Source organism: Cyprinus carpio, chromosome B25 (assembly GCF_018340385.1).
Source record: "Cyprinus carpio isolate SPL01 chromosome B25, ASM1834038v1, whole genome shotgun sequence".
Lineage (NCBI taxonomy): Eukaryota > Metazoa > Chordata > Actinopteri > Cypriniformes > Cyprinidae > Cyprinus > Cyprinus carpio.
Window position 1 is genome coordinate 16,096,571 of NC_056621.1, and position 21,848 is coordinate 16,118,418.

Genomic DNA, 21,848 nt, shown 5'->3' on the forward strand with positions numbered 1-21,848 from the left:
ACATACATTCATCTCTCCGTTTAGAAGCCAAATGATACGTCTAATTTGCTGCGAGCCCAGTTATTTTTAACTTCTCCAGCTGTCAGATAATGGAGCTTGACTGTCAGCGCCGGTGTGTGTGTTAAAAAGGTTGCACTCTTTTTCAATTTACCGTTCTGTTTGAGCGAATTAGAAAATCCACATTCCATTAGTGGGGATGATTGGCATGTCTTTTTTCCTTATCAAAACCAAAGGCAGATGTTAAAAAGGAGAGAGAAAGAGAGAGGGGAGACAGTTGACTGGGGTTGGAAATGCATTTTTTCCCAACAGCTATCTGAACTGTTTTGACATTCCCTCCCCAATAATTATAATGCTGTGAATTTGCCTCAAAAAAGCTTCTTCTGAAATCACTTGAAAGAGTCGGTTTCTCTCATGCTTATTAATTAGATAGAACTACGTCTGTTCTGAATTGGGTTGAATCGCTAGCTTTCTAAATAAGCCATGAAAGCTTCCCATTCATTGTCTGAAAATCTGTCTCATGATGTTTTAACGTAATGCATGCAACATTACAAAAGTCTTGGAAACACTCAATGTTATTCTCGTCTTGTCTGACTAAAGAAAGTCAGTTGATGAAGGGTTTTTGATCGTCAACACTAACAAAGATGAAATGAAAACAGTTCTGATAAAAAATATGAGAAAACCTAATACCACAATATATTAATGCACTAACAATGTTTTTTAGAAAATTTTTTTTAGAACGAATTCAAGACAATTCAGTCACAGTATTGTATTTTGGTGATTCGGCTGAACACTGGAAAAGTGAACAAATTTTCTAGTCATTAATTTGCTAAAAAGTTTCTTATAATATTTTAGTTTAATCAGAAAAATAATTAGGCCTGGGTATAACCAACTACTTCACGACAGAATGCACATGACAGTACATTCCTCACATTTTAATTAGCGGCAACAAAACACAATATCGTAATGGACTGTGACAGAAACCGCACCAAACGCAACCCAAGCTTTCTGTAACTGAAGAGCGAATAAGTAAAACTGACTAATCAATATAATATGACAAAATATTGACTAAATATAAAACGCATTTTTGTCAAGTCCAAAACTATGACTAAAACAAAAACACTGTAAATCATAAAACTGGCCACAGTGCACTTTTCCTTCACCCCTGGGGGCCTAAAAGAGGTTAGGATTCCCAAAGACAGTGTCTCTTACTTTGTCTTTCTCACCAAAACACAAACATACACACGCATGCACAGTCTTACATAACAAATCTGGCATATGGACTGGCTGGTATTCTTGAGCACTGGTGATGAAGATGAATCTGAACGCTTGCTGTAATGAGAGCTCCAATAATGGATCCTGTGGCATCCTCACTTCACTTGATAGCAGTGTAAATCATGCCAGCTATGCGGCCTCAGCACTGAGGAGGGTTCGACAAAATGGTGAAGCTAATATTAACCACATTCAGAAGACTAGTGTGGTCTCCCCACCAGAGATCTTAACTAACTTAATCACAAAGACTACCTTGGTCAAATAGTATCATCATAATAGCAATGTCACATGAAACAAGTTTAGATGGTCAACAGGATGGCCCACTGGCTGGCTGTAAACAAACTAGCACTAAGCACCATAAACTGACCTGTACCAACATATAAATCCATGCTAGTCTAATCTAGTCTTTAATCAGCTTCAAAAAATAACTAAATGAATGAATAAAAAAGCAATGTAAACATGTCAAATAAGAAGACAATGTAAGAGAAAAGTTGCTAATGCTGACTAGCATTGAAAAACATGTCTGTCTGAACTGTTTACTGACAGGAAACCCTTGCTAATATCAGTCTCATGGAAATGGTCTATATCGAATATTGCTCTATTTCCAGCTCCTAACAGAAAATAAATAAAACAATGATTTATGGGTGAAAAGAAAGAAGATCTTCAAACATCTACAATGTGGAAGCTATTGCTAATGCTGACTACAGAATTCAACCGCCCTCAAGATTTCTCATGTCCACTTTTGCCATTCAAAATCACCTAGACAGAACAAAGCAGATGAAGAGAAAAACAGTAGCAACTGGAAGGGAGAGGAAATTTCTAGAAAGAAGCTAAGCGTCTTGAAATACCATGACAGAGATTAAATCTAAACCAGGCTTACAGGTAAATGAAGTCAAGTGTCCTGTTCAGGTGCTGACCTGACTCCAGAGCTCAGGTAATTCAGGTTTGACTTCATCTTACTCTAGTTAACTGCTTACCAGCACTAGTGAAAGTCTCTATAATGGCTATCTAAGGTTGTGATACAAACGAGACAACATTTAGCAGTACTATTTACTCCAGAAATGGGAAAGCCAAATCACAATGGCAAATGGCAGGATTATTTCATGTTCTAACCCCATATTCCCCTATTCCCGAGCCCATACAAAGTCAAAAAAGCAGCAGTGTGTAACAACATGACATCATGTCGTGGTACAGATGGCATGACCTCACGGCGGTGGAATATGCAAAAGTACATGTTCTTGATTACACGTCTTTATTTCAGTGCCACTAATCGAAATCAGATGACATCTCCTGAAAGTACACCAAGGAAAACTTCTAAGTTCACATTTTCCAGAGAGCTGGAACATTTTATTGACTCCAAAGCTGCCACTTTGCTCAGTTTGTCAATACGGAAATCTCAAATATCTAATAGCTAATTTGTTTTTCAGAAGCACTAGCCAATAAGAAAACAGATATTCCTTGGCATGAAGTTTAACATAAAAAGGACTTTTTAAACATTGTATCATGATTATAATGAGCGTATGTTGCCAAATAGTATTAGTTTGTATTCTTTACCCATTTAACAAGCTTAATCCATTTATAAATCGTACATGGAATGATTCTAACAGCTGCTTCAGGCTTATGTTGCTTTTATAGAAATATGAGCAATAGACCTTTAGTATGGATTTAGTTCCTCACAACATTCCACATGTGCTGTTTGGCCCTACACTTTCCAGAATGCAACTCTCAGCCTACTACACATACTACATTGCTTTCTCCTTCACAATTCCAGCACACAAATTGTATTCAGCTTTTTTGCAGGAATAAATAAATGACTGGCAACCTATGTCGTAGATGATTACGTATTGCTTTGGGAGTTTTTTTTGCATAATGAACCTTTGCGACGTTGCTCCACGCTTGTTAAATTACAGAGAGGGCTGTAGCGGGGGACTCCTCCTGTTGCAATTCTCTCGGCGTGTTTGTCAACAGTGCAGCCTGTCTATAATTGACGTAATTGTCAGGTTAAAGCAGGAAAAACAAAAGCGGGCTCATTTTGGCACAGCCAGGGCCATGTCATTAACCAGGACCTAGGATTTGGAGACACTTACTTGTGAAGACTGGGTGAGAGAGCGAGAAGAGTTGATAAAAATGGCTGCCTCTTATCTCTGCTATGCATATGAAAGGCTTATGCTGTCTCCATGACAGACTTTACGCCTCGTCAGTGTGGGATTCACTGAGGTAAAGTACAGCAAAGGACAGAGAGAGATGAAATAATGTAAGGATGGCTAGGCATACGTTTATGTACATGTGTAGGTGTGCGTTTGTATTTATGCATCCACATGTGTGGCTGAGCATTTGTGTGGGGGTGTTAAGCGAGAGATAAAAAGAGTTGGTTTGGGTATAAGAAGGAAAGAGTCAGGGATAGATTACAAGCCACCCTCTGAAAACACATAGTCACCCGCTTGAGAGATTAAAAAAAAAAAATTCTCCCGTGCATCTTGGCTGAGGTTCAGCCTTTTCAAGTATGTTGTCAAAACAGAGAAGTATGCGTTCTACAACAAGCTCAAATCCGCCCCTTAATCTGTAATGAATACTTAATCCGAGGTGTAATATAGAAGCTATAATTACAATAATGAGGAAGGGTATTTGAAGAGCAAATCATTTTCATTTCTGAGCGCTTCTGTAGCGGTTATTCATCTTATTAATCAACATTCTAAGAGCCTCTTCTTCTTTTGTTTCTTCGGTTGTGCTCTGTTCCCAAAATAAACAACGTGTCTCTTTGAGCTACAGCTATATAATTTGTCAGCGCAGCGAAAGCATTTATCTATAAATTTATTTTCAATTTGAGACGTGCTGGTGTAATGAAAGCCGAATCAAGTGCGGAGAGCGGATTATTTTAATAAACAGCAATACCGGCTTGTTTGAAGGATATGGGAAGGTTGGTCACACCTTTGTAAAGTTCAAGACAATGGGCTACACATACAGTATACCTGGTAAATTACCTGGTTGAATTTTCTTGCATGCTAATGTTGACTAGATGGAAAGCTTATAGGTAGTTATTCCTGTAAGGGACATATATGCCCCAGCAGTGGCGAGCGGTGACTTTTTTAACCGGGTATGCTGAGTGATAATGTAAGAGACACGAGCATACGCAAAACAAAGGAAACAAAATGTTGTTATTATTAAAATATTTTAATAAACATTTTTTTTTTATTTATTGCTTAGGCAATAACATTGACAACAATGTATATCTTCAACATATGATGTCTATGACCAAAAATGTAAGAAGACATGTTTTCAGTGGACTTGCTTTGCTTGAGAAAACAAAAATATACAGTTACAATGATTTTTTTCTTTTGATTTAGTCGAGTTGGTTTTGCATCAAACACAATGTGATTTTCGGCAATCGAGATCTGACAGTAGTAGCACATTTTTCCACTTGAGCGAGCGCTTCGCGGACAGCTTACCTCACGCATTAAATCAGCAGCAGGCCAGCAAATCACTGAGAACACACTACAATCCTGACGAGTCATAGCAATAGAGCGGAGGCAAGAAAGCTGTGGAGAATCCGCTCGCCTGGAAGCAACCGCAACTGGTAGATTTAAAGAAAATTACTGCCATTTGGCAAATAAATCATTGTACGTACTTAAAACTTATCCTACTCTTTAAGCTTTATTTTCAAATGGCAAATAACTTATAATCATGTTTACGTACTTGTGATTCCTCAAATGGCTTGGTATGCGGAGCATTCACATCAAACGTGCAGTAAACTATACAATATAGACACAACACAAATAATATAGCTAATAGATTTTTAAAACGTGCAGTAAATTAGACACTTACGGGGGCATGAACTTTATATAGTACATATGACACTAGAGACATAGCTCATAAAACTTTCAATTCAACAAAGGGATGAAAAACAGTCATAAAGTTTGTGATTTAATCTTTGAAGACTCTCTTTCTGTGCTCTTGATGCTAGGTGTTTCTCAAAAAAGAAACTAAGACTTTTGTTTAGCATCATTCCCCTGACAGACTTCAGTTATGTGAAATCCCCTTCTTTAAACCCTGAAATCAGAGGCTGGTCCATCAAGGGTACTTGGTTCCATCCTGTTAAAGGTGCTTCCATCATTGTCCATGTCCTCCATGGATCTGCTACAAGAGCCACTGATGGGGCTTAGAGACATAGTCTTCAAATCCCGACTTAAACTGATGCCTCTGATCAACCAACCAGTCATTTCAGTTCTAATTAAAGAAAGCCACTGAAGTGAATCCTCTTCTGGCTGTAAACAAGTCCTCTAAAGAGACCGGTCTAAGGCTTACTCTTTTAAAGTAGTGTTATGAAGGGGGCTTGTTTCTTTCAATCCAATAGCTTTTCTGAAAGAGTAATATAATGGTATGGTTGCAGACCAAGTGTACTCAATCCTAGTCCTGGAGGTCTACCTTCAACACTTACACACTCCTTACCTGTCATGCAGTACCCTACCTTTATTCTTAGTTGAAGCTAATTTGATTCTGGTAAGGGTTTTGCAGAACCATTTAGATGTGACCAGTGTGTTCCCGGCTGTGATTTTCAAGGACACCCAAAACTCTAATGAGATAGTTGAGTTGTGTTTAGTTAATACTAAAGCAAACCTCAGTAAGGATTGAGTTCCCTGAAATTTGAATCTTACCCTTTTGATGGGATCTGCTTACCCGCTTTAAAAAAGATCTGTATCTTCCTTCACCACACAGCTGGGCTTTTAGTGCCCACTATCAGCAGCTGGCTGGCTATTAGAGACTGCCATTGGTGATCACTAATAGTGATCATTATAATGTATTTTTTAAGTGTGTTCCCATACTGGCATGCATTGCACGCATACAAAATTAAACACACAAAGGACAGCATGCCAGCCAGGCCTAAGAGGAATGATGCTTTCTCTGTCTATTATCACCCATACACATAAATGTTCTGTACATTGTTCCCCCAGAATTCCTGCCAACTCTTCCCTCCAAAAACAGAGAATCCCCTATTCACCCATTGCATGCTTTGTTTAACAAGTTAGTTCTTGGTGACAGCTGGATTTGTGGCAAAAACATCAAGGCAAGGCAGCTGTCTGTCAAGGGTACGAGGTGGCTGACGAGATGGGAAAATGTGCAGTATGCCGATAAATATTTAATGCAAAGTAATGCAACGCAGGACTCTTCCCCACTGGCCAGAGGGAGGGGAAATGAGAGTAGGTAATTATCCCAGTGCCCGAAGGCCAAAAATGATGGAGATTGCAGAAAGCAGGGATATTTAGCCCAGCTAATGAAGGCTTGCGTTCTCTCGGTAGGCAGTGGGAGGTGAGTGTGTATCACTATGTGTGTGTGTGACCATGCTGAAAAAAGGAAGATAAAGCTAGAGAGAGAATCCTGTGTGTTTCTGCCCATTCAGGCAGTGGTTCTTGATAAGGCATGATTACATAATGCTCTATCCAGCGTACTGTGTGCTAACATTGGAGCTCTCTGCTGCCCCATCCCTTGCTCTTTCTCTGCAGGGCCTGTCCAAACCAAGCCATCACACACACAGGCCCCAATAGAGAGCAGAGCCTGAGGCAGCAGCCAGTGTTGATTACTGAAAGGAATCCTTGCCTTGCGGTTTAAGATATTTTTCTCCTGAACCTCCTCTAGGATCAAGAGTGTTTTCTGTATCGGCATTAGGCAGATTCACTTTTGCTGGACTGGAACTGAGATTTGAACCTGAATTCACTCTTATTCTACACCTACCGACCACAAAAACATGGTCTAATGAAGTGCCATTCCGTACAGACAGTCCCTGTTAAAGATTATATCATGGTTGTGAATCCAAGTAGTACAAATCGTCATGTGGGGTCAGTGAATTTCATTACCACCTGCTTTGGACCTGTCAAACAAAATGTTCTTCCTTAAGCCTGGCTTGTTTAACCCCACTGTAAGGTCTGCATCATCTCCCTTTCCCTTTCCCTTTCCGTGGCCCTCCAGTGTAAGCAAATTGAAAGCAAGTGCTGAGTTTGTGCAGCTCTCTGCAATTCTTATGAAAATTTAACCATGCTATATGGATTCACACGCTCTTCCTAGCTAGGGCAGCCACGCGCTGACATTGAAATTCTTAATTCTGTTCGTCCCAGTCGGTGGAGAAGATGAAGGGTAACAGGATTCTGATTTGCACGATAACCTTACACCTCTGGCCCCCAGGTACCTGTCTAGTCAGTGCCCTCTTTATCATGTTAATCTGAGATTGTGTGTGGTGTGGAAGCTAAGCAGGAACATTGCCTATCCGTAGTCAATTGGCTTCGTGCGACGAAATGTCAATTCCAATGCGGATCAATTACAGATTAAATAACTGTGTAGAGGCTAGCATTGAGTGTAATGTAAACTGAAGTAACTAAAGAAATTAAGAATAGCTTTGAACACTGCATTTAAGCTCTAGTAAGGCAGGAGGGAGAAAAATAGAGTGAGACAGAAAAAGAGAGTGTAAGATGCATGACTTGTGGGTTTATAGGGGTAGGCCTCCTGCTATTAGAGGCAGAACAGTACAGATCTGTTGTTTGGAGAGTTTGCGTGGAGAGGATGCATCTCTCTCTTTCCTGTCACCATCGCTGCATGAGCACACATACACATATACACACCTTTACCACACAAACTTGTCTGTTTGCTAGCCTGCTGTGCACTGGATACCACACACAGCTACGATCATTTCACCTTACCCCTCAACAAGCTTACAAACACAGGTACAAACACACACACAAGCTCTCCAACACTCCACACACATGCAAATTCCCGTTTTACATAATTAAATGCATCATTTAAAAACAGGCTTTGATGGTTCCTCTAGTAGCACCTTGTCATGTGGTTGCAGCAAGCGTCTGGGACTGTGATAATTGCATCCCCGTAGTAGAGCAGCTGGGCTGTGCAGCAAACAGGGAATTACCCACCAGGTCCAATGCTCACATCCTCAATGCACTCACAGAGAATCTGGTAGACAACTGTAGCATTTTGGGATGTAGACAACGTATGCTCACATATGTACGAGGTTACTCATTCACACCTGTCCTTCAACACAAGAGAACTGGATCTTCTGGAGCTGTGAATGAGCAAATGAAAGACATTCTTTCATGACCTGCTTTAGAGATTCTCCACTAATGTGGGTTCGCTTCACATCATCCTCTGGGAGGAACGGAAGTGGTTGCAGTTGGCGGGGCTGTGCCAGATGGGGGTGGAGACAGATGCAGTAGATTCACGGGCGTTATTAATGGAGCGCTACCATCCCAAACGACCTTGAGCAGAGCGAGCCACCCACCACAAGAGCGAGGGCACATCCGAACTGTATTTAGACAACAAACGCCATGCACCGGGGGAAACACGGTGAGCAATCAATGCCACTATTCTACAACTAATCCCATCTCAAAGACTCACTGGCTGCTCTGCCAACACTCTGGGAACGTTCCTGCAACCAATCATATTTCACACAGCAATGCTCTGTGCACCAAAAATAGATTTCGATTCATGCCGCATTTGCACTAATTCCATAAATCTCAATTTGTTTTCTGCATAATGGGAGCTCTGGGCTGAAATTAATCTTTTTACCTTTTTTTTTTGATAGGTTGAAAAGTAAACCCCTCATCTTTGCATGATTTACTCAGTGTATTTGTTTGGGGGTTGTGCTGTTATGATATCAAATCAATGAGGCAGTCTTACAAACATACCAGTAATATTATCTGACTTGAAAATATAATACAATATTAAAAGCAACCAGCCATATGTAATTGAATACCAGCGGTCCCAAATATATCAATGGCCTTTGCAGTTCTAAAATAAAACCCCTTTGAACTTAATGTGACCAATTAACTATGTTTTAATTTAAATAATCATTGCATAAATAAACATTGAATCAATAATGCCCAGAAATGGGGCGGTTCTTACTGTTCTTCTCATTTCAGGTCTTGTAGTCTCCACTAATGAGCTTAATAAATTAACAAGGTATATTAAATCCAAAATGTGCAGTGCTTTGGTAATTCATGACCAGTATTGAGAAAGAGTTCTGTACAGACTTTAAAATGAAGCCTAAATCTGGCTTTAGTGTAATTAGAGAACCATAGAGTTCTATATACAAACAAAAGGGTTATACATATATAATTAAATATATATATATATATTTTTACATACAACATCCATCTAATATCACAAAGTTTTAGTCATCAATTCTCTTTTTGGGGTGGTGTAAATTAGCTGTTTCAGCTAAATATTCAGGCCGATTCGGAGTCCTACCCTGCGGCCCACAACAGAACTATGCTTCACTGGCTTCACTGTGTGAGTTCCACTGGTAACCTGCCTTTCAAGGACACCTTGATGACATTTTATTTCACGCTTAAAAAACAAGAGTAAAACTGTCCCGAGAAGTGTTTAAGAATTCATTGCTCTCACACAGTCCCTCTGTCTTTAGATTTAGAAGATGTGCAGGACTAGATTGATTTCAGCTGGAATTGATCAATAATGCAGCGCCGGCTCGCAGTCTGTCTGCGTATGAGAGAATATAAGGAACAGAATATTTTCACTATCAGCCTGATAATTACCGCAGGGATCGCTAATGAGAGGCGCGCCGTAATGAACACAATAGCACGCACTGTTTACTTAAGGTTGCTCAAGCTTGGGAAAGAGTGAAAACAAACACACACACACACATGTAAATCCCTTTTGTATAAATTATGAAACTCCCTAAACCTCTAAACCAAGCAACAACGTATCCCACAACAGATCAAAGGCTCGGTCTAATCAATGCCTACAAAATATGTCAAAGATCAGAAAACGAGACTCCTCGACCGGGCTGGGCGCCCATTATTGTGCTAACGTCTCCCAGAACATTTTCACACTCCTCTCATCAACAGCTTTGTTTACAATTTCAGCTCGTAATTAAAGCTAGCTGGAGTCTCGCGCTAGAGTAGCCATGAGATTCGATCGTAGCGGCAAATAACATACAGCAGCTGATGTTAAGGATGCTCAGGCGCTGATCTGGTTTAATCTCTGGGATGTTTGTAACCCATCACTGTAATGAGCTTCAATGAGCTCCTGTTTTCCTCTCACATGCATTAATTTTAGACATCAGGCGCTGGAAGAAAATGCATTTTATAACAAAGACATTTGTGCGTATGCAGATTTTGGTGTCTGTTTCCTTTTGCCTTTTATTTGTAAAACGTAAACTGTTAAAAGCACAAAACCTGCTGTTGAGATGAGATCAGGCAAACAAAACCCACCCACCCACACATACGCAAACGGTGCACAAATGTTTAATTTCTCTACCCTTTTCTGTCTTTCTCTGTGGTCCCCATACAGAAACACACACACACACACACACACACACACACACACACACACACACACACACACACACAAACCACATACCAGCAACCACCTACACAAAAGCAACAAGCACATATTTTCCTCACAACATCTCTCACGCATCTCGCAACAAATCTCGTTGTGTCTGTGTGCGAGTATCTCAGACAGTGTGGTTGCACAGTCTCACGTAAGGACATGTTTTGTCTCTCATCCTCACAGCGGTATATCTGTTTGTACATTTCATAACTTTTTTAATGTGCTTGATTGTCTCACACAAAGACTTTTGCTGCAATTCAGGGGAGATTGGGGCAAACTGTGCCACTTTTATTGTCTTTTAGGCAAAGCAAAACATGGGATTTTTTTTTTTTTTTTTTGAGGGGGAGTTGGGACACAAAGGAAACAAAAGAAAGCTTGATTTCAAACTCTCAATTTAATTTAATTGTTTATTTAAGTAAACAGTCTGTAATAAAAACAAATGAAGAAATGTGCAATAGCACAAATAAATACAATACAATAAAGATACAAATGGAATAAACGGTGCTTTAAATTTTTCATTTAGGTCTAACAGTGATATTAGACCTATTCAAATATTTAAATACAGAATACAGAAAATGAATAAAAAGCATTCAATTAACTCTGGATAGTCTAGATAATTACAGGTGAATGCTTACAATTAAAGTTATTCAGTAAAAAGTTGTGATTTTTTTCTTTTGTTGTTTGAATTAAAAGAATTAAAAGAAAGGATATTAGGCTGCTGTCACTTTAAGAACTAATGCATGGATCCTATATACTGAACCCATGCATTTTCTTTCTCTACATTTTACATTCACGTAAGATATAACCAACTGTTTTTACTCACCAAGACGGGTATTTTTACATTATTTTGTGTGTATTTGATTGTTAACAAACAATAAGCTGCAAACCCTAACCCTAATGGCACATGCCATTTAAAACGAACACATGCAAATTATAAATTCCACCAAGTGTCCTGAGCGCTGAAATGTTTGACACATATAAGCATGGAATTTGCAGGAATAAGTAAAATTATGCACAACACCTGCATTGAAATTCAAGCCCTGATTGAAGTTAAATATAATGTAGAATCGTTACAAAGCGTGAGCGTTATTTTTAAAAAGCCTGCATAATACAGTCAGTCTCTGTCTGGAAAGAGATTTCACTCTTTGCTAAGACAAGACACCATAATTCACAACCGCCCACATTGTGTAATGGTGGTATTCATAGAGTGACACTCTAAGATGAGTGCTGGTCTGAGAGGCTGTGATAGTGATTCAGAAGGCTCTCTGTGGACGAGCGTGTTGTGTCCTTCAGTCGACATATGAGACGAATTAATGCCACTATCATCGCTGTTCCAGTCCCTCGAAACTACTGATGAAAACAAAAGAAAGAACAGAATAAGGAGTGCAGATGACTGCTGCTGTGTAATGACCAGTCACTGCATGGAAATAAAGGTGGTTGAGATCTATTAAACAGTAAAAGGAAAGGGAGTGAGAAAGATTTTTGGGGTGATTCTTGTTTTGATATATGTGACAGAAAATCCAATTCCTAACCTTGTTTCCAACAAGTTTCACATACTAGCAAAACTGGTAGGATTTTCCTTAAAGCATAAAACACACACTCTCAGAAAAAAAATGGTACAAAATCTGTCACTGTACTTACTGTAAAATGTTATCCCTTATTGTCTAAACACATTTTGGTGTGTATTAGGATGTCACAGTTTTTTTGGGATTGGGCCAATAAGAAAGACAGAAATGTGGACTCTGAGCTCACTGCCTTTGTGCTGATGCGGCTCTTGTTCAGGATGGACAGCTTAACAGCATACAGTACTTCCAGACAGAGGAAAAGAAAGAAAAAAGGAGAGAGAGAGAGTGAGAGAGAGAGGAAGAACAGACAAGAACCTGTGCTCAGCAGAGGGAGAGCTCTCATCCAGAAACAAGGGGCCCAGGGGAACAACAAAAGAAGAGAGATGGGGTAAGAGAGGGGGGGGAAAGGCCTACAAAACAACAACAAAACACTACTGGCTCTCCAGAGCGGACTCTGGGTGAACACCAGCACTCAATGTTATATCCAAGAGAGGGACGGTTAAAGAAAAAATAAAAAGGGACAATAAATGTTAAAAAAAAAATTAACTTAAAAAAACATAAAAAAAGAAAGATAGACAGAAAAAAAATTGAGCGAAAGTGATGACATAACTTTCAACTGTGGGTAAAATGTTTCTTTACGAGAGCAAAAAATGGAGCGAACAGTAAGAAAACAAAAGAGACACAGCGACAGTCAGTCCAGGCTTCATCGTCTTTGGCAACTCATTTTTAATCAGTGCAGTGTTGGGTAGAATGGATGCTGACATGCAAACTGCTCCGCACAACAGGGAATGAGCTCCTAATCAGTAATCAGACTGTCTGTTTAAACGGTAGGGGCTCTGGGTTTCACTCTGGCGCAGGTCAAGGGCCTCTCCACAGTCCCTCTTCCCTACCGTGATACACCCATGCATTGCTACAGAGCAAACAGAAACTCCTACCATCACCCAACGGGACTCCAACGGGCAAACAATTCCTGTCATCTCAAATGTCAGTGCTCTGTTCTGACTAGCAAAGTTATTGCTTTTAATTGATTTTATTGTGATACATTATTTCTAAGGAATGACTTATGAATTCAATTGAGGACATGCTAATAATGCCATTTGCTTGGGTTTCTATCAAAAACATTCAGAGTTTTTTCAAAACATTTCAAGAACATCAGGAAAGCTCTGGTGATTTTATTGTATGCTTTAAATAAACAAATAATGGCAAAAAATCCTTTCATCTTCATCATTTAAAATTATCATTACTTAATTTCTTATAAATATATGTGCATATATAACACATTTCAGAGGTCGGTGGGGCTGAGAATGGTTGGCTTTGTTGTTGTGAAGAATTAAATTCATGCCATGTGGTTTGTTTAGAACACAGCAGGCCTAATCAAAGTTACCTTGAGATACAATTTCACGCTTAGACTGCATGCAGACTTTTAGAAGATGTCATGCCAACATTTCTTGTGATATAACTGAAGTCGTGTTTCTATATGAAAGCTCTACCAGGTTCACACACACAGACAGCAGTTAAACGGCAAGTCTCTGGTTGCCATTAGGTGTTTGTATTCATGTATAAGTATTAACTGTCATTTTAAATCCCTACGTATCATGAATAAGGTCTGGTCACCTTGTCTATACAAATCGCTTTCAGTGTGAACGCATCAAGTTGTACCTCGCCAATTTACTTCCCAAAAAATCTGCAAATAAGTACTTTAGTATTCTGCATCTGTCACACTGCCACCTAGTGGTCTGGAGTGCCGTTTATCTTTCAGTTGTTTTCATATTTGAGTGAGTACAGGTGCTTGATCAGGAGGAACATACTGGATAAGAATGAAACAGCGGGACCTTCGATGGCCCCGGCAGGAACCCCTCTAAATCAACTCAATGTTGCTCATCTCCCTTCTGCAATCAAGCCTCCCACTTGAAGCTGCTTCTATTGTTCTGCCTTCCTCCCGCTCTTTCTCCCTCTCTCTCTTTCAGTCCTTTCCCCTAATCTCATAAAAATTCAGAAGGATACTCCCACATTTTGCTCCTCTCTCTCCTGCCATTCTTGAGAACATTAAAGCTGATCTCCATGGTGAAGAAGGGAGGATGAACTCCCTGGCCTCTCAAGTATGCACTCCGTAGCACCCTGATCCTCGCTGTGAACCAAAAGTGAGGCCTCTTTTTTGATATGTCATTCCTTTTTTGTACGTTTCAAGTTACCTGACTGATACCTGAATTCCAAATCTTACCGTTATGTCCTCAAGTACTTGAAAGAATGCTTGATGTGCGTATAAAAGATACTCGCACTTTAAAAGTTTTAGATCGTCATTGTAATGTGAAAGAAAATAGAGAAAAGCTCTAAGAATAGACCTGCATTATCTCTCTGATACTTCTGTGGATCCTTCTTGTCTGAGCTGAGTGTAAAACCTGCAGAATAATGACCATCGACAGACAGTATAACATGACGACAGTACAAAACAGATAGAGTCTCACACATAGAGTTGAAATATTATCCAAGTCTGCTCAGCAGAGTTCTGCTATGGGATCGGCAGCAGAGACTCAAATAGTTACCTTTGGAGCAACAATAACAAAATCGAGACAAGCCCGCTCCTAGATCAGGCTCTGTGGGTTAGGAATGACTTGAGACAAGCCCCAGAGGTCTCTGTTTATGTCACAGCAGGGTCACCGCAGAGTGAGGAGAAAGAGAGACAATTAGATCTCATCTACCTCCCCTGGGTCACCCTCTTTCTCTCAATTGCTCACTCTCAAACACAAACAACTACACTCCTTCATGCATGCCTGCAGTGCAGATTTGATTACTAGTAAACCCTCTGCAACCCTTTCCGACTCTTGTCGGAGAAAGCGGGTCAAGTCTGTGAGCTCACAGGGAAGATGATACCGGTCCGATGGAGTTGGGATAAGAGATCTTCAGGGTAGAAAGAGCAGGTTTGTCTGTCTAAAAGGATTTGATTTACCCAGGGATTAATAGCACAAAAGCACAGGTTTGAGGAGTAGGGCTCTTGGGAGCTCCAGGAGGCAGGGTGGCGTAGTCAGAACCCAGGGTTTCTTGCTCTCCTGTTTAGGGCCAAAGAACGTGGAAAGCAGTCCAGACCCCGATCCTGAGTTTCTGTTGGACGCATCTCCATTCTTTTATTTTTGAGTCTGACAAAACGCAAAATCGATAATGCTTTTTCCCCCCATTTCCTCTTTGATGCAACTTCAAAAGGTTAGTGGACGGCTCTCAGAGGAGTGTTCAAAAGGAGGAAGGAGGGGCAAAAAAATATAAGGAGAAAAAGACACTCCCCGAGAAAGAAAAAAAAAAAAAAACCTAAAGGGGCAAAACAACGTGCTTGGAATTGAAGTTGTACAAGAAAAGCCTGGTGCGACTAGGAGCACCTTCAATCACTACTGTGGTTTGCCGCATTCAGCCCGTGTGAATGAGAGTAAAGAGCAAAAGAGCAAAGAGGTCTCACACAATAATCTCATCGGCATCTGTACCTGTGAGTGCATGGCGGGGACTAGCATACACAGACCAAATATGTCCAGCGCAATTACATCTGCATGTATCTGCATCCGCTGGATTAATAGGTTACACCCAAGGTACACCCAACTAATCTTGGCTTGGAGTAAAAGCCTCATCTGAATCTCAGAAGCTTCAGTAAACCCTGACTTGGTGGACCGGGACTACTCTGCTCCCAGGGACTCTTTGAAGACAAATTAGGCAGTGTGTACAAACTTCCACCACTGTTTGTCTGGGATACTAGGATACCTATTCTTGCTCTTGTGCAGGCTGTCTATCCACTTCCTCATTCTCCTTGTCTTCAAATGAAAACAATCTCTTATTCTTTTCCAACTGCATTTGAGTGCGAGAATAATCACCTTTCACCTTACTCTGTGTTTGAGAGCACAGAGCATTTGTGCATGTGTGTGCTTCATGCAAGCACTGTCGGTGTGTGTACGTGCAGCTGGACCTGTGGTGAATGTGTTATCAGTGAAGTACTGTGAGAAAGAGAATTCTGGCAGGCCTGAAATACATTCTGACAGCCTGAGACATCAAAGGATTCCTTACGACTATGCTCTTAATGTGGAGTCAATGTAGAGAATTACTATCCCCCTGAACAGTCAAATCTCTTGAACATAAAAAACAATGCCGGATGCCTTACAAAATCTACAGAAAATTGTTCAATAATCAGTAGACCTTCTTGCTTCAAGTGTTCAGTCAACATGAAACAACATTCACAACCCAATTACTTATGACATTTTTGAGTGAATTGGGATATATGGCCAGACAAAAATAAAGGATGGGACTTGATTTATATGCCAGGAATTTATTGGATTACTGGCACCTGCTACTTGAAACTTACTCTTGGTAAAAGGAAAACTCTGGGTTCATGGCAGGTTGGGCTAAATAAAAAGAACTTGTTGCATTATTGTGATTACCACAAAAAAAAAAAAAGTTCACTTCTTCCCACAAAATCTGGTTTACAGTGAGCCACTTACTATGGAAGAGAATAGAGCCAATACATAAATATGACCCTGGACCACAAAACCAGTCTAAGGGTCAATTTTTTTAATTTGAAATTGAGATTTATACATCATCTGAAATAAATGAGCTTCCCATTGATGTCTGGTTTGTTAGGATAGGACACTGTTTGGCTGAGATACAACTAATTGAAAAGCTGGAATCTGAGGTTGCTAAAAAATACTGAGAAAATTGCCTTTAAAGTTGTCTAAATTAAGTTCTTAGCTATGTCTATTACTAATAAAAATTATGATTTGATACATTTATGGTAAGAAAATTTAGAAAATATCTTTATGGAACATGATCTTTAATTAATATCCTAATGATTTTTGGCATAAAAGAAAAATCCATAACTTTGACTCATACAATGTACTGCTGGCTATTGCTACAAATATACCCGTGCTACCAGAATGGTTTTGTGGTCCAGGGTCACAAATGTTAAATATACAAAATACAAAGACTATTCATGGTAAAATGTTTACAGTGTAAAAAATAGCTTACTAATCTCTATTAAACCTTTTTTTTTTTTTGAGAGAGAGATAAAAACAACAAATGTGTTAAAATAATTTCTAGTAATACACAAGGTGCCACGAATGCTGCTGAACTTGCACTGAACCTGGGATGTTCTTTTGAGTGGCCTTGATGACATCAGCTGAAATTAAAAAGTTATTTCAAATAAGGTGAAAGTAACATTTTGAAGGCGATTTAGAAAGATTTTTTCTCTCTCTCTTAAAAAATACGTACTGATGAATCAGCCATAATAACATGTATTAAGAAAGTAAATAGGGTCAATATTTGTTTCATGTTGACTTACAGTCTAAGGGGATAAAATTAGCGCAGGTTTGATTGAGCGGAGACAGAAGCATCTGATGTAACAAGGATCTTTTTTCTTTGGAGTGGAGATTGTCTTGCCTGCCAAGAGGGTGAGTTGAGACTGGCACATGGGACTCATGCCAAACTGTCCGAGGCGCCAGGGCTCAGATGTAGCGTGAGGATGGGTGTGTCCGTGCATTGCATGGGTAACCAGGAGAAGTGCCAGACTACAATTCTTCAGAGAAACTCTCTCTCTCTCTATCTTCTACTCTCTTTCGTTTGCTCTGTCTCGATTTCACTCATTCATCCTCTCCACTTTCTCTCTCTCACCATCTCCAGACCGTCTGGATGCTTGTTTTTTTTTTTTTTTTTTTCCAAAAACACAAACAAACACACAAACAAACGTGCACACACACACACACACACACAAACAAACACAGAGAGAGACACACCACTGGAGCTAAATCAAAAATCTATGCTCTCAATGGCCAGTCAATATCTCATTAAGCAGTCACCGTGCCCAAGCTGGCAGGTAATGCATTTCACAGTTCTGACACACACTCATACACACTCTGACAGTCTCTCTCTCTTACATGCCATATACTGTAATAACCTGTGGAAATGTGGCACTCAGTTTCTTTCACAAGTTGTGGTGGAATATGGTCACTCAACCTCCAAGGAGAAACGATGACAGACTGTGTGTGTGTGTACTTGTGTGTATGCTCTTATCAATCCAAAACCCACTTCCACACACCAGGATTGATCCCTTGGTTTGATCCAGTCATGTCTTTTGGCAGGTCTAGACTGGAGTAGATTAAAGTCGATTACACGGCATTCAAACTTTACACTGCAATGACATATAAAACTAACCTTGCTGTGCAAAAGTTTGAAAAAACTTGCTCTACAAAATTACGCAACTGTGAAAATGCGGTCTTTTGGTAGACATTTCATTATTTATGGTGGCGACAGATACTATGTCATACAAACAATGACCTGCAAGAACGTGACCAAACAAGAAGAGAAATCATGCAATAGTCTGCAATAGCGCCCCCTGTGGCTACCACGAGAATGCAACACATTTTAAATTGCTTACATTTTTCTGAATATACGACAGTAACATTCAAGCACATTCCAGGCCTTAGATTCAAACAGCTAATTTTATTAAAAATAAATTTAGAATAAATTCTGGTTTATTTTTTAACTTATTCAAACTATCGACCACTTAGACAGAAAGAGAGCATTCTGAATATCTAATTTATTTATTTTTTTTCTCAATTTTAATGCGACTTTAAAGGGCAGCATGATGTGGGTTTTTACATTTTAAACTTTTTCTAAATAAAAGACAGTGTTACTTGAGTATGTTTCAGTCCTTATATTCACATAAATAGCCTTTTTTCCCATTACAGTAGAGTCTGGTTTATTTTAAAACTTATTCTGACTAATAATTGGCAACTTATACAAGACGACAGCATAACATGTATAGAAAAGTTAACAACTATTCTTTATTTTAACACAACATTCAAAGACAGTGTGATAAATTATTTTTCAAATGTAGGTTTTTACATTTTGAAGTTTTGAAACTGCTAAATGCTTAATATTTAATGCATAAACATTAACACTATACCAAGTAGAACTTAAATATCCATAAAAGTGACTCCTTACCCCACTCCATAGCAAAACCCAAAGCCGCTGCAGAAATAGTCCACTTAACACTCCTTGCTGGCCAGTAATCTTGCTCTTTATTTTTAACCCTAGCTAGTGGGCTACATCTTTACTTCACCTTAATCTGATTTTGCCTGCCCTCTTTCTGTCCTTTGTGGCTAACTGGATTACAGCCAATCTCGTCAACCTCTGCTGTGTTAGTGAAGTGCCCAGAGAATCACACTAGTCAAGAACACTCTACTAGCCTAGTGACTAAAGAGAGAGAAAGGGCAAACCCCTAACGTTCACTTGCATGCAAATGTTATTTGCTTTAACTTTGTTTGTAACGTCTACATGCGTTTATATTCATTCTAGTCTGGTACTTTTCAGAACATGTGCAAATCACACACACACACACAAAAAAGGTGAGGTTTCAACCAGCTCTTTTCCAACATACTTTAAAGATTATTAAAGGGTTAATTACCACACAGATGAAACAAGCCTGTTTTTTTCTGTCTTTGGCACATCAAACAACTTTCTTTAATTATGGAATTAATATTTGGAGTTTTCATCTTAATTGTGTGGAGCAGGCTAGCTCATTTGCATAGGGTAATGAGAGGGATGTTTCCATCACAGGTAATTAGGTACTTGAGAGGCAAGTGTGTGGCTAGGAGGCTGGGAAAGAGGAAAGAAAAAAGGAGGGTTGAGGGGTACGTTCGGAAAAAATACAGATAACCGTATCATATTACCGAACAAGGAGGTGTTAGCGTCTATAACGACATGCTTGTCAAATGACTTGCAAAGCAAACACTTAGTAATTGCCAGACGTGAATGAAATGTGGTTTCACAGTGCTGGATTGAAATTAGGTTTTATGAAGAAATTTTTTTTTTTTTTAAATTAAATTAAATTAAATTTGGCAATGTTTAAATTAAACATTTGGCAATGTTTTAAAAAATGAAATTACATGAAAATACAAGTTGTTTCCAATAGAAAACAGTGAATAGCAATTCTATCAAAAAACGGTAACTGAGTCAAACTGCAAAAAAAGTATCATCCTCTCTAATTACAATAAAACATTACAACAGTTTTTACTAAAACATTTTAACATTGGAATGATGTAAAAATACAAGTTGTTTTTAACAGAAAACATCTAATAACAAAATCCTATTAACATATTGTCCCTGCAAACAGTATCAACCTCTCTAAAACAAAAGGAAATCTTTTATTAAACAGTTTAAAAATTAAATCACACACAAATACAAGTTCTTTTCAGTAGAAAACATCTAATAATACACAATTTTATTAAAATATTGCAACTGAGTCCATGCAAACAGTATCAACATCTCTAAAATCTTTTATTAAAGAGTTAGACACCCTGTAGAAGTATTTTGGTTCTACAATTATGGATTCCTCCAGTCTCCAAGAGCTCTATTTTCAGTTTATAAGCCTCTTCAGAACAACCCACACATGAGACATGGGGTCAGAGGCTATCTCATACACCTGCTCCAGCTCCACAACACACACACACACACTTGCACAATCATACCCACAAACACACACTAACGGCTGCATGCATGCAAAAAACTAAACCCACACGAGCACTCAGACAACATGCTTTCACATTCAGATGCCTGTGAAGGTATGAACAATCTAAACACTCAAAGATCTGAACAAGAAGTAAAAAAGGTTCACAAAACATAAACTTTAACGCACGTCCTTGCGAAATCCGGTTGGAAAATTAGCATAAATATTTGATTACACAATAGATGCATAAATATAGCATAGTGATGCATTCTGATGCTGCATAAAAACTCATTAATACTTGCTGTTTAACTGATCTCCAACACACAGATACCATAATCACAAGGTGGTGTTGTGGTAAAGCAATAACTGCGAGTGCAGTGGAGGTGAACTGTCGAAAAGCTTTCAGTGGGAGATTCACGGAGAGTGTGTGAAGGAGAAGAGTGGTGTTACTGCGGCTCAACACCAACATCCATTGCTTTTTCCACTCTCAACACCTCTCGCCTAATACAGAATGACAGCTGTGTGTGTGTGTGAAGCAGAGGGGATGCATGGAGCACTAATGGATCGGAGAGATTATTAATTTTAAAAAATAAAAATCAAACTAAAACAAAAAAAAAATAAAATTCAGAATACACATCATACAGCCTACAGATGACAGATTAGTTTTTTCTTTTTTTGTCTGTGTTGTGTGTATGTGTTATGGGGGGGGGGGGGGGGGGTTGGGACCGGTGAACAGGATTACGGAGACAGGATCAACACCAGTATAGTGGTGTGGCGCTCACCCTGGTTGTTCACAGCCCAAAAAATAGGTCAGTGGAACACGACACACACCGACATCAACCCAAACGACACGTCCTGCATCCCGACTCAAAGTCTCCTCGACCTTTTTCCTTCGACAACACAAAAAAAATCTGGGTTTCTGACTTGGGCCGATGAGACCACCAGTTCTTGACTTAAAACTGAAGCTTTTAGTGCTTTAAATTATTATTATGTTGAATAATTTTTTTTTCTAATGCACCTCAGGAACAGAAAAATCAGACATCAGCATACAGCCTATTTATTATTATAATTTTTTTTACATTCAGCTGCTTTAGCAACAGAACTTTCTTATTTATATCAAACCACAAACTTAATTTCCTTGCAAAACACAATGTAAAACACCACAACTTAATTTCACACTTGCACAAACC

General features: G+C 39.2%; 1 protein-coding gene across 2 annotated transcripts in view; it reads right to left on the bottom strand.

Annotated features, from left to right (window-relative positions):
• The window catches only part of roraa (RAR-related orphan receptor A, paralog a), a 283,466-nt gene that overhangs the window by 41,797 nt on the left and 219,821 nt on the right, over positions 1-21,848 (bottom strand). The window lies entirely within an intron of this gene.